The sequence below is a fragment of the Cynocephalus volans genome, chromosome 13 (assembly GCF_027409185.1).
Source record: "Cynocephalus volans isolate mCynVol1 chromosome 13, mCynVol1.pri, whole genome shotgun sequence".
NCBI classification, from domain to species: Eukaryota; Metazoa; Chordata; class Mammalia; order Dermoptera; family Cynocephalidae; genus Cynocephalus; species Cynocephalus volans.
Window position 1 is genome coordinate 77,935,233 of NC_084472.1, and position 15,158 is coordinate 77,950,390.

Genomic DNA, 15,158 nt, shown 5'->3' on the forward strand with positions numbered 1-15,158 from the left:
GACACTACATTAAGGTACTCAATTTTGAAATCTGCACTAATTTTTTATTATTTACTACAAATCCAAAGTATTTATAAAATGGTTTACACTAGAACCAAGATTTACATTTTTTACTTGTAACTATGTTGATAAATAAAACTATTTTCTGCCATGAATGTATTTCATCTGACCACAAACACTGATATTCATTTTACATAATACTATGTACAAGGTGTCTAATGAGGTGCCTAGTACATAGCTGGCTCTTAATGATAATAATATTATTATAGTTTCCACTTTAATATCAGCTTCAGAGAGCAGGGATATCTGTCTCTTTTATTCCAGGCTAACTCAGTTTCTGTGGCATAGTAGGTGCTCAATAAATGATTGTTGAGTGAATGAATACACAAATGAAAAAGAATAGCTAATATTTGAAAATACAAGACATAGAACATTCAAATATAGAATAATTTAGGTAACTTTTAAAAATAGTAAATAATTTAAAAATTGAAAATTTAATCATTGTGCCAAAAGGGAATGATAAAGTCATATGAAAAATTCCATTCTATTAAACAAAAATAATTATTAACTATTATTAATTGAAAGTGTATTGTGTTCCAGGCACAGTGCACTGTAATTTACATAACTGATATCTTCACAATAATTTTCAAGGCTGACATCATTATGTCTGTTTTACAAACAAGAAAACAGGTTGAGAAGGTTAAACTTCATGTGCAAAGGAAGTGAGTTTTATTATGTTCAAGTCATCACAAAGTACAAGAACTGGACTTTTTCTTCTATATTACCCCATCTCAATGACTCCAAGACCCCATCCTTTTTTTTCTGGGAATTTTTTAATGTTCTAGCTTATAATATGGGAGTGCATAGGTGGAAATTGAGGGCAGCTTAAAAGGACTCATTAAAATCTCAGTGCTCAAGTGAGTGCTCTGAAGCTGGACAACCCCTGGTAGATAAGCAGAACAGCTTTTGCTGAAAGATCTAACTCAGCACTTCAGTAAAAGCAGAATAGATAGACTCTTTGGAAGGGGAAGAGATGGTTTTCACATCCTGACCCATCCTCCTGGGTTAATGCTTTGCAGTCTTGAGTGGCCGTATGAACTTTTCAGACAGGTGCTCCCACAGCCACATTCCCTCCTCCCCACACTCCTTCCCTCTACTCCAAGGAAATGTCTCATTTTCCTTTCCCACAACTGTCAACTGGATTACATTCATCTAGACCCTAGGGATCCTGCCTGGGTAACTGATCTCTCTCTGATCTGATCCTGATCTCTCTGTATACTCTTTCCAGTCCATGGCTATAGAGTAGACTATAAATCCAGATTTTTTAATAGCCTACTTTTTTTGAATAGCAAACAGTTATTAGGAAGACTATACCTAAAACTCACCTATACCTTTCTTCACAGTACTTCTCTAACATCCAGTTCTTACCCAGGAGATTTGGATCCTGCTAACTGACTGAAGATAGGTTTATAAGAGAAAGTACAGAAAATAAATGCTCACTGGTGTTATATTATGCATTTATTCAAAACCACATACATTTCAAGGTCAGCAGTGGATGTGGCATTTGATCCTAACCAATAAACATCTGCCAGTTAATAAAACCATTTATTCTTCCTTATATAATCATTCTGGTATTATTTAAAGACACTCTTTGTTTAAATGTGCAGTACTTTTTGAATATCCTTTCTGAGATTTTAATTTATTAAAAAAATATTATTTTATTTTAAATCAAATTAACAAGTATTTATTGACTCAATTCAATATCAGTAGTTTGCTTTATTATTTTTTTATATTCTTCTTAATTTCAAAAGTATTTTAAAGTAAGTTGAAAAAAAGACACAAAAAATTAAAACCATGGTTAAAATTAAAAATCTGATTAAAAAGGATAAAATTCCTAGTCTTGAGTTTCTGAGAAAATATGGTAAAAGAGGAAGCATTACAAACTATACAGTTCTTATTTAATTAAAGGAAATATATCTATTTTTCAGAAGCTGAAAGATATTCCTGTCTTTGCAAACATTAACGGGATATCTTCTTTGTGAGAAATATGGCTGTTAATAGTGATTACAAAATAATTAAGGAAAAGTTTCTAAGTGGTCTTGGGGAATTCTAGCCCACTGGAGATTTAATGAATTCATTCTAAAATAATTTATTATAAATAGAAAGCTAGAATATGTCTACGCTAGCAGTTTCTCAAAGCTACAGAAGCTCATTAGCTCTCTTATTTCATATCCAGCTAACAATTTTAATCGTAAAGTAATATAGTCCGGATATGAAGAATTCAGTCGATATGACTTTATACATGAAAACAGTTCAAATAAAAGGAGGACTGTTTAGCTGGTCTCTTGGGCCAAGAGTGGTGACCTCTTGAAGAAATTACTCTGACTGTCCATCTTCATTCTGAAGAATGTCTGGCCGTAACATTTTGGATTCAGAATGTATTACGTCAGGTGTTTTATTGAGAGCAGCTGACTAATGGAAATAACTGAGTTACTCCTACACCTAATAACAAGGTCAAGCATTCAACACCGGAGAAGTGTCAGGAACCTGAGCTGGAGACAAAGCTGAACTGCCAGGTGTCAGTCAATTAAAGCCACAAGGAGCCAAAATGAAAGTAACAGTGAAGCCCTTATCACTTACTCCAACAGAATATTCAAGAGGCTAAAACCAGAGAAAGTGCTGATTCCCTCTGTTCCATTTTCCCCCTATGGAATGATGCTCCCATAGAGAGTCAGGTAGATTAGGTAGAGTTTGTCTCACTATTAAGGGAGCCCTGAACAAAAGGTTCTTGTGGTTTAACAGACCTGGGGGCTGGAAGGAGGGAGAGAGTGCAGGGCTGGGAGTGGAAAAGTACTGATTATTGAGTCAGAGTGGGCTAAAGTGACTTCAAAGATTCCCGCTGCTCTCCTTAGGAAGGAGAAATCAACAGAGAAAGCTGAAGAAGTCTTCTGCTCAAGGCCTCAGATAAGGAGACCTAGGAATGAAGGTTTCTGGTCTAGGAGTACATAAAAGTGTGGCTGGCCAGGGAGTCCTGAGCCCTTGACTTCAAGTCCTCGTGGAGACTTCAGGGCACTGATTGTGCACTGAGTCTGGTGTGGGGAGGGCAGGGTTATCCCGTGAGACCTGCTGGGTAAAGCCTTTATTATTGCCTATGGTTAAACTTTAAAAAAACACACATATGTTTTTTAAGCCACAGCTGGACTCCTTTGGCAGTAGCTATTGCTCTTACTTGCTGAGGCAGAAAATTATATATCCTGTTCATCTAAAACCTGATTTGAATTATTTATGCATGTGTTAAAGAAGATGAGGTACTACCAGACACTAGGCAAGTCAAAAGCCATTCATAAATCATAGGCCTGTTGTGATTAATGTTATCATAATGAAATTATATATATTTATATATATATATTTAATAGTATTTTATAGTTATAAAGGGGTCTATGTTCACTCGTTTTGTTTTCCAGTCATATCAGCTCTTGCCCTGAATAAGTCCTATTCCAGTTGTTTGAGATATACACACAATATACCTACATGTAACTCTACTTTTTCCTGCAGCTTACTAGAGAATTCTGTACATTTCTGTCTCTGCCTTGAGAGCCAGCAGGATGCAGACATGCTTCAGCAGGGTTAGAGTTTTCCTGCAGCCCATGAAATTAGTAGCACTTCCTAAATATCTGTGTGAGAGAAAAAGGAATCTCTTTTACAGAAAGCAGCAGTATGCAGAGTTATTCTGACTTGCTCCAGGGTGCCATTTCCAAAATGGAGATTTGCCTGGTATTCCTGGCCAGATGGCCTTAGCCTGATCCTCTTTTGCACCAACATACGCCAATTATCCAAAAGCAGATAATTTGGGACTAGACCAAGGAATTAGGATTTTTTTTTTTTTTTAATTCAGACAGAGCCATGAGTGAGAAGTTTCCTGAGAATGTTTATTTTATTTATTTATTTATTTATTTATTTTTTGCCTTTTTCGTGACTGGTACTCAGCCAGTGAGTGCACCGGCCATTCCTATATAGGATCCGAACCCGCGGCGGGAGCGTTGCTGCGCTCCCAGCGCCGCACTCTCCCGAGTGCGCCACGGGCTCGGCCCCTGAGAATGTTTATTAATCCAGAGTTTAATTCAAGGATATACTAAGCCAATTCAAAAAACAATGACTTAAATTGGTAGTCAGTTCAAGAAACTTTGAACTAAATTGAAGGACAAAAATTGCCTACTGAAAGATGAAGAGATAAATCAGAAGCAGAGGATATGGAAATCCAGCAGGAAATAAGGTTGTAGTAAATTGGAGGCTAGGAAACAAAGTAGTACATTAAATAGCAATTCAGTCATAAAATAGCAAGAAATAGCAAACAGAATGACTGTGAAGAAAGACACAATCCCCATACACATCGTACTAAAAATTAATGCAGGTGTCTATGGCCTTTTTTCCTATTATGTGTACTGTTCAGACAACTCCAAATAAATGGAATTTGAATAAACTGTTTCTGTATGTGCATCCACTCTTCTATTGACATTTGTATTATAGATCTATAATTTGAAACCCTATTTGATTTGAAACTCTGGCTATACTCTATAAGATATTAATCACCAGAGTGGGTTGACAGTTCTGGCTAACGAGTAGAAAAACTCTGCCATGAGAAATCAGAAAGCTTAACATGTGCATTGCATACTTGTGGCATACAGATTCACACTACCTTAAAATGTAGAAAACCCATGTTGAAAATTTAATATAAACACACCCAAAACAGTGAAACTCAAAGGATTCTGGAAGATGCAGGTGCAAAATTGTCCCTAGGAATACCTTCACAACTGAAGAATTTCATTAAAAACAACTACTGCTGTAGATATCCTAAAATCACAAAGCTCATGTGGAAACAAATTGCTCTGAAGAAGAGTCAACAAATGTAATAAACAGGATACATATTTCCACATGGATTATATAATAGAAATATGCAAATAGATTGACAATTAAATGAAATTTAAATATTCAATGAGAAAAAATAAGAAAAAGAAACCTAATGGCAAGATCAGATCATTATTAAACAGAATAACTAGACTGTAAATAGAATCAAATGAAATTTCTAGAAATAAAAATATCATCTTTGAAATAAAAAATAATAATAACTTAAGAACGGTTAAATATTAGACTGAATAGAGTATATGACATAATTAATGAACTGGAAGACAGGTCCATGGAAATATAAAATAAAGAGATAAAGACATGGAAAATATGAGTTAGAAGTTAAAATTAAAATAGGAGTAAATGAGATGCTCCAAAATACCTCTAATAGGAGTTAGAAAGGAAAAGAATAGAGCAAAGGAGAGTGAAGAAATATTTAAAGAAATAACATGGGATTTTTTTTTTTTTTAAACTCTGACAGGATCTCAGATCTAGGAAAAACAGTGTCCCAAAAGGGATAAATAAAAGGAAAGCCAAACATTGACACCCTACAGTGAAATTACATTACATCAATAATAACGAAAAAATGTTAGAAGCTTCTGCAGAAAAAAGACAGATTATTTACAAAAAGTTAACAAAAGATCATCCATTTTTCATTAGTAAACAATAGATCCTTGAATATAATGAAATAATACTTTGAAAGTGCTGAACTAAATAACTCTCAACTGTCAACTATATGAGAAAAACCCATCCAAAGAAAACATAAAATAAATTATTTTTTGAGACAACAAAAACATAAGTGTTACAAATTATACACCCATGTTGAAATAAGAAAAATTTAATTGGATCTATGTGGTTCAATAGTGAACAACAAAAAAAGAGTAAAATAATTTTTTAAATATCTGATATTTAGTAAGGTAAGGCTAAGTAAATATTAATTATAATTTTTAAAATAATTTCTAAGGGTTTAAAAATGAAATGGAAGTGTTGGTAAAAAAAAAATGTAAGTTGGTTCTGATATATTGGAGAACAATTAGCAATAGTAAAGTTGAAGATTTACATATTTTTCCAACTCACAATGCCACTTTCTTGGTCTATAAGGGTTTTAAACACAGGTGTAAAAAGTAAAACAAAACCTTCTACATTTTCCAGACAAGAAGAAATGACTTAGCAAAAGACTCCAGAAAAATGCCTAGGTCGGCAATAGTTAGTATTGAATTCTTGTTTTCTGATGAAGGACCCATGCTTGCTTTCTTATTTTTTGTTCATCAATAAAAATTGTTCAGTATAATTTTGTATGCTGAGGGTAGGAACTTTTTGCAAAGCAATATTAAGTGTCAAAATTTTTAAATTTTCAAAGTCCCAAGAGAGAAGCTCTGGAATTGAGGATTTAGTGATTTCATGTAGAGGTTGCCTGCCAAATCCTGCTATCTGAAGAATACACTAAAATACCTTTATGGGATAGGTATTAGACATTTCTTTATCTTTTCAATCCATGCAATAAACACGTCCTTACATCAGATGACAATTGATATCCTAGGTAAAGGATTTCTTTTTCCTGGCAGAATTCTACTTTTTCTATCACCCTATCTAGGGTTTTATGCCCTATTGGTACTAACATGTCAAAAGATATATAGTATCCTCCTGAGTACTAACTAAATCTTGTGAATACAACAGCAAATTATCTATGGACTGGATGAGTGCTGAACTTTCTAGAAAATTTAAATTGTTTAAGTCAATTTTAAACACTACAAGAAATAAAATAAGATTCTGTAAAGTCTTAAAGCATTACACTTAAAGTATATTGTTGATCTCTCCAAGTAAAAGCAAAGAGATATCTCTAAAAAAGGCAGACCACGGGCCAACAGTGAAGGAAAAAAGAGACCATCTATACTGAAAATCTACTATAGATGAGGTAGATAAATACTATTTTGTTCAGTAATTATGTGGATTATGGCTTCTCAGGTCTTACACAAATCAATATCCCTTGTGTTTTAATTTCTTAACCTATAAGGTAAGGGTGTTGTCAGGACTTGTACATGCATGAAGCTTGTATTTAGGTATTTTCAAATCTAACCAAGAATTCATTATTGTTTTAATTCCCGTGATGGATTCTGGTGCTGGGCCAAATGGACATTGGGAAGATGTAGAATGATGTTTAAAAAAAGAAAAAAAAAAAAGACTATCTGAATTGTAATGGATTTCGCTATGCCTTTTCTACTATTATCTGTAAAACTAATCGGCCATTGGTTCCAACAAAGAGCTGTTAATAGTAAGTTGGTGTAAAGAGCTGTGTTTGCATGTTTGGTTCATTAGGCATGTGTAAGTAACATTAAATTAACTTTTAAACACCATTTACATACTAAATCTTTCTCAGAAGAGCAACATAGGTACTGTTACATAGAGGATAAGTATGTTTTTTAGTCAAGGATCCAGTAGCTACATAAACACTCCAAGTCTGGAAACTTCAGGTAGCTATAAAAAATTTCTAGTCAGCTATGCTCTTATTACTCTGTGGAAACAATTAATGCAGAATGTCAGTGTATATGCTTGAAATAGTGGTATCTATATTGAATAAAATTTATAAACTTTAAATTTAATAGCTCATTTTGTGTGTCTAGGAAAATAAAACATTTGTGTGCCATTGCTTTTCCTAAAACACTCTCATTGCTGATGTTCCAAGTGAAACCCTCATCAGTTAACATTTTCAGAAGCTGTGCAAGATAAGGAAGAGAGGAAGAGTATTGTGCTAGTTAAGATTCTCCACAGAAACAGAGAAGAAAACAAATAATTATAAGATATACATATATGTGCACACACACACACACACACACACACATTCCATTCCTATTTATATAAATATGCATTTAATGAGTTGGCTCACATGCTTATGGGAGAAGTCCCAGAATCTGAAGTCAGCAGGCTGGAGACCCAGGAGAGCTGGTGTTACGGTTCCAGTTCTATGACTGGAGAAGACTGAAATCCAGCTAAAGGAGGCAGGCAGGTGGAATTCCCTCTCATTCAGCCTTTTTGGTCTATTCTTATTCAGACTTTTTGTCCTAGGCCTTCAATGGATTGGGTGAGTGTTACATTAGGTAGGGAAGTCTGCTTTTCTCAGTCTACCAATTGAAAAAAAAAATTTATTGGTTATGAATATTCATGAGATACAAAGCTGATTGTCACCCCCTCATGCCCAAGATGTGAAGGCCAGATCCATACTGGCAGCATGCCCATTACCACTAATTGCAATTGTACCCTGTGTCCCCCACACAATTATCCCCGACCTCCCTCCACCTCCCTCTATCTCCCACTCCTCTTTGTATCCCTATGTCTGTTCTCTCCCTCTGCAAGCTCAACACACCACTGTGGTCTTTCTTTCCTTCCTTCTCTCTCTCTTAGCTCCCACTTACATGCAGTATTTATCCCACTGTGCTTTACTTATTTCACTCAACATAAGTTTCTCCAAGCTCATCCATGTTGTTTCAAATGGGAGAATTTCATTATTATTTATGGCAGAGTAGTATTCCATGGTGTATATACACCACAGTTTCCTTATCCAATCATCTGTCAATGGACATTTAGGTTGGCTCCATATCTTGGCTATTGTGAACAGAGCTGCAATGAACATGGGAGTGCAGGTATCCCTTCGACATGATGATTTACATTCCTCTGGGTATATACCCACAAGTGGGGTTGTTGGGCTGTATGGAAGATCTATCTGTAGCTGTTCGAGAAAACCCCATACTGTTTTACATAGTGGTTGTACTAATTTACAGTCCCACCAACAGTGCAGGAGTGTTCCCTTCTCTCCATACTCTCGCCAGCATTTGTTATTCACTGTCTTTTTGATTATAGCCAGTCTAACTGGGGTGAGGTGGTATCTCAATGTGGTTTTAATTTGCATTTCCCTGATGACTAGTGATGTTGAGCATTTTTTCATGAACCTGTTGCCCATTTGTATGTCTTCCTTTGAAAAAATATCTATTCAGCTTGGAAAAGACTGCCTCTTCAATAAGTGGTGCTGGGAAAATTGGATATCCATATGGAGAAGAATGAAACTAGATATGCACCTCTCACCATATACTAAAATCAACTCGAAACAGATAAAAGACTTAAGTATAAGACCTGACACTGTAAAATTACTAAGGAAAAATACTTCACGAATTAGGTCTGGGCACAGACTTTATGAACATGGGCCCTAAAGCATAAGCAGCAAAAGAAAAAATAAGCAAATGGGACTATATCAAACTAAAAAGTTTCCACACAGCAAAGGAAACAATCAACAGAGTGAAATGACAACCTACATAGTTAGAGAAGATTTTTGCTACCTATGCATCTGACAAGGGATTAACATCCATAACATACAAGGAACTCAAGCCATTACACAGTAAAAAAACAAATAACCCAATTAAAAACTGGGAAGAGGAGCTGAATAGACATTTTTCAATGAAATGTTAATCTCATCCAGAAACACCCTCACAGATACATCTCAAATAATGTTTGACCAAATGGCTGGACATCTTGAGGCCCAGTCAAGTTGACTCATAAAATTAACCATCACAAATATGAAATAAATAAATAAAAGGAAAACAGAGATGCAAAAAGATGCAATAGAAATTTGAATTTGAAAACTTTGGGGTTTTCTTGTATTCTGTCATTTAATTTTTTAAGGAAATTATTTTAGATGCCAAAATGTCTCATTGACATTTTGAGGATTCATTCAGTCAATGAAAGTATTGGACATTTTGTCCCTTTTAGTTCTAAGGCTCTCCATAGACGAAGGATTTTGTTAAAGACAAAGTAACCAACCTGGGCCATTATAAGTTTATTTTTTGAATAAAAGAATTACTCTCACACAAATGTAGCAATTATTGTGATCAAAATGAGTATATATGTAATGACAAGATTTGGGGCAGAGACCAGGAATAACCCTAGAATTGGTTGTCCCCTGAGTTGCAGGAAAAAGGATAAACACAGAAAAGAAAATATGAAAATGCCTTCAACAGATGAATCAAGATAATATCACAGCATAGGATATGTTGCAGGATGTAAAACTTCCACCTGAAACATGGCTAAAATCTTATAAACAGTAGTCCAGGAGACCCAGTCGTAAAGTCATGGGTTCCTTTGTGCTCAAAATTTTTGCAATCCTGCAAACCAGTTAATAAAGACAGATGTCAACCTCTCAGCAATTGCCTCTTAGTAATAAGAATAAATGGCTCTGAATATGGAAGAATTCATATGGCTGTAAAACAGAAATTAACCACACAGCTGAGTAACAGAAAGAGCAAAGGTTCAGTTTATTGCTTGGTTGGACTGCACCAAGGCAGTTGAAGACTGAAGGCCTGAACAGAAAGGGCCTCTCAAGGGTCATGGTTAAAGTCACTCATGGATTGAGTCACCCATTGGCTCCACTGGATGTGATCAAGTGTACAAATCTTGGTGGGATCTCAACAAAGTAGTCAAAGGAAATCATAAACTTTTATAAATATTAATTTGATCTAAAAAAGGTTTTTATTTTTATGGAAGACTTCTGAAATAAATAACTTGTGAAATAAAGAGAACAATGACACTTATAGCTCGAATTTGACCTTCAAATTTTGTGAGATGCTCTTGTCTCTGAAAAAACAAAACAGAATGTCCTCTATATTTCTTTATGTGGACTGTGGGGCTTCTAGGAGTTTCCTTTTTTGGCTATTATGGAATGGAAGGCTTAAAAGAATACAAGCCTTTTTTGAGGTATGGTATGATATGTGCTCAATGTTGGACAGTGCTGGGGTAAGAATAAAATTGTTAGATTTTCTTTTCTCTTTTAAATAATCTACTGAAGAAGCAAATTGTGCTTAACAGTTGATCACATGAGATATGGGAATAAAAAGCAATTGGAAAAATATTGGAAGTCATCAATATAGCTGTCATTATATTTGATGCTGTATCAAAAATCTTTAAAATGGAATAAATTGTGGAAAATAGTTGGAGAAAGTGATGATAGTATTTTCACAATATGTAGTCACTACCATTTAAAAAAATTAAAGAAAAAAAAGTGCATCTATTTCAGGATGTGTTACATTAGTCAACAAGCATTTTCTGCCAAAAAATCTTTCTAGAGAGTTATAGGAGCAATCCAACCCTACCACAGCTGCCAGGTATTTATAAAACAATGGCTTAAACTTAAATAGTACCTATGATTGTACAGAATGGAATCCTGTACAGATCACGAAATGCTTTCTACATTAAATTCCATAATTGATAAAAAGGATTAGATTCAATATTGCTGATTGCTTCATACCTTTACAAAAAATATTTTTCTGTAAAACTCTGTGAATTTGGATGGTACATTTGAATCTCTGAATGTACTGACATTTGTGAACTGCTAAAGGAAATAACAGGACTGCTGTTCATTATGACGTGACTATTACTTTCTGGGTGAAACCCACCTGTGAGAAAAGGAAATGGAACTAACAATTTGCTTTCTTGCCTCGACATTTTCAAAGAGATGATTTTAATTTTTTTTTTCTAGTAGTAGAAATCTCACTTAATTGTGTGCAGGTTAAATTCATGGACTACATTTGCCCCATTGTGATTGGACATCCCATTTGGAAACTTGGAAGAGCCATCTTCTCACAGGCAATTAGCATCATTAGATGATCACTCAAAGGAATTTTGATTCAACAGCAATAAAAAAATTTATAAGAAAAATCACGTTGGAGATTTCTGAAACAAAATAAATTGTGGTTGTGTCATACTGCTTATTTTCCTAAGAACTATATGTTAAAACTTTTCCCCCCATTTTAGCAGCAAAACCGAGCAGCCCAACACTGTGGCCTTAAAAATTAACACTATCAAATATGGAGGGAAATGATGCAAGCAGCCTCTACGCTCATGTCAATACCAAATGCTTAAGTGAAATATACATCTTTATAAATCAAACTATTGTTTTCTTTTAGATTTTTGATAGATTTCTAGTTTTAATTCATTTTAGAATTTTATTAAATGTGAAAGAAACATTAAATAAAAAGTGAGCTTAATTTAATGAAAATCTTTTTTGGATATTTTTCTTTTTAAAATGAGAAAATTTAGCACTTACTCTAATTTGTACTATAATTTATCATCTAAGATTTTAGATTGACATTATTAAAATATTCACTATAAATTTTAAAGTTTTGTTTTAATAATTATTTGTTGAAATTTCATTCTTACAACTACAATGAGACACTTTGAGAGTAATTTATATTTTAGGATTTACGTTCACTGTTTATTTTTAGTACTTTTACTTCTATACATTCTTTTATTTTTCCAAGTCTTTATTACTGTAGAGCAGTTTTTGTTTACAACAAAATTAAGAGAAAGTTAAAAAGATATCTTGTATATCTCCTGCCCCAAGCATGCACAGCCTCCTCAATTATTGATATCCCTCACGAGAGTGGTATATATTATAAATGATGAACCTACAATGACACATTATAATCATCCAAAGTTCATCATCTACATTAGAATTCACTCTTGGTGTTCTATGTTCTGTGGGTTTGGACAAATGTTCAATGACATGTTTCCACCATTATAGTATCATGCATAGTATTTTTTCTGCCCTAAAAATCCTCTGTGATGTCTATTCATCCTTCAACACTAGCAACCACTGATATTTTACTGTTTGCATAGTTTTGCCTTTTCCAGAATGCCATGTCACTGGGATCATACAGTCTATCGCCTTTTTAGATTGGCTGCTTTCACTTAGTAATATGCATTTAAGTTTCTTCCACCTTTTTTCATTGCTTTATAGCTCATCTCCTTTTAATGTTGAATAATATTCCATTTTCTGTACATATCAGGGTTTATTTATCTATTTATCTGTCCTTCTCTACTGAAGGACATATTGGTTGCTTCCAAGTTCTGTCAATTATGAATAAAGGTGCTGTAACGTCCGTGTGAAGATTTTCATGTGGACATAAATTTTCAACCCTTTGGGTAAATTCCAAATTCTGGATCCTCTGGTAAGAGTATGCTTAAGTTTGTAAGGGACCCGTCTTCCAAGTAGATGAACTATTTGCATTCCCACCAACAATGGATGAGAGTTCCTGTTGTTCCTCATTCTCACCAGCATTGGGGATTCTAAATGTTCTGGATTTTGGCCATACTAATAGAGGTGTAGGGGTATCTCATTGTTGTTTTAATTTGTATTTCCTTAATGACATATAATGTGGAGCATTTTTTTCATATGCTTATTTATGCTGTAGACTGAATATTTGTGTCTCCCCCCAAATCCATATATTGAAATCCTTACACCTCTACAGTGATGGTATTAGGAAGCAGGATCTTTGACAAGTGATTGAGTTGTGACGGTGGGGCCCTTATGAATGGGATTAGTGCCCTTATAAAAGAGGCCCCAGAGAGAGTGCTTGCTCCTTCTTCCATGTGAGGCTATAGCAAAACCAGAAAGCAGACCCTCGCCAGACACTGAATCTGCCAGCACCTTGATCTTGCACTTACCATCCTCCAAAATTATTATAAATAAATTTCTGTTGTTTATAAGTCTTCAAAGTCTATGGTATTCTTTTATAGAAGACAAAACAGAATAGCACGATGCACTTTTGGGTTCTTCATTTTGATTCATATTTTACCTAAAATATATACGTGAGTGATTTATTTTTAAAGGTCTTGTAGTTTCAAGAATGTCTTTTGTTTCACCTGTGTAATAATGGATCTGTTGTGCACCGAATCCAACATACATTTAGATTTAGAGGGCATTATTTTATCATTAGCCTTACCTTCTGATCTCATATTTCTCATTTAATAAATCTATGCTACACCATTACATATGTAAGATTTTATTTCATCATGTTGAATATATTGCCTAGACTCTTTCTGGAACTTCTGCTTTTGATGTGACATTTATTCTTAGATAATTTCTGTTTTTGAACTGCATGGTTTTCTTTTCCTTTTTTTTTTTTTTTCATCCAAATCAATACTTTATTTGGTCTTTTTAAAAAATGAATAAATTTATTTATTTTTGAAAATTATGTTAGGTGATATAAATCAGGCACAAAAGAGAAATACTGCATGGTTTTCAAACATTGAAAAATCATTTTTATCTTTGGTAAACCTATTTGTGAGTGGCTTTTTTCTTATTTTCCCTGGTGTTACATAGTAGCACAAAGCATAAACCCCTGGTGAAAATCATATATGAAATAATAACCATGGGAAGCAAATTGCTTAGTATAGACACATGTACTAAGAAAAAAACATATTAGAGAAAAATAGTTATTAAAATCAGACATTTCATCTCTGCCCCTTTTTACATAGACAGTACAATGACTCCATAAAATATTATGATGCATGTGTGAATCTGAGTTCAGAAATTTCTATTATTTCTCCTCTTAGACACTGCCATTTTTCCCAACACTGTGAATGCTGCTTTGGGTTAAATATTTCTGTAGAAATCAAAAATATGTTTACATAGTTTGAGCTGCAAGTTTATCTTATAAAACTTCTTGCAAAGACATAATGTTGTACACATTTATGCCTAAATTCTTAAAATGGACTCAGATGTAAAGCTTTCTTCAGACAAGCAGATGACCAAAGCAGAAGGGACATTTTAGTGTCATCTCTTTTAGAAATATTCTAGCCCAATGCTTTTTTGTGATCAGTGGTTTCTGTTTGTTGAGATTAAATCTGATTTGATTATATTTTTCTTTTGTCCTGTGTCTAACTTTTTATTTATTTACTCTTTTAAACCTACAAAATTACAGCTACTCATTCTCCTCATTGTTGAGAAAAAAACAAACAAAAAAGAAGCAACATAACTGGAAATTCAGCTTGAGATAAAGAAATTAGAAATATAGCAAACACACATATCTGTATCAAAGTAATGGCAATGTGAGCAAATAATTTGAACAATTAAAGCTTCTCTTTATAACTCGAATGTAAAAAATATTTGAGAATGTTTAGAAGTGATGTAAGAGAAATGTCCCCTTGATTAATAAGCTTATATATGAATGATAGCTAAATTTGAAAACCTAACAGGCATTTTTGATAGAAAAAGACTGTTTTAAGCCAAGTTACCAAACCATAGATAGTCACGGTCAGGGTTCTGGAGGTGGAAAGAGAAATTGGGAGTCATTTTTGAAATATAATTGATCTTTCCTAATAACAAAACACTGTCATCAAAAGGGTGGGAGTTATTAACTACTTAGCATCATATTTTATTTGCTTTAATTCAGCATGCCAGTGGGTATATATCCATAAAAACAATAAAGGGA

The 15,158-nt window shown here is 34.0% G+C and overlaps 1 protein-coding gene across 1 annotated transcript in view; it reads left to right on the top strand.

Moving 5' to 3' along the window:
* GALNTL6 (polypeptide N-acetylgalactosaminyltransferase like 6) overlaps positions 1-15,158 on the top strand; it is a 1,082,002-nt gene that overhangs the window by 247,384 nt on the left and 819,460 nt on the right. The window lies entirely within an intron of this gene.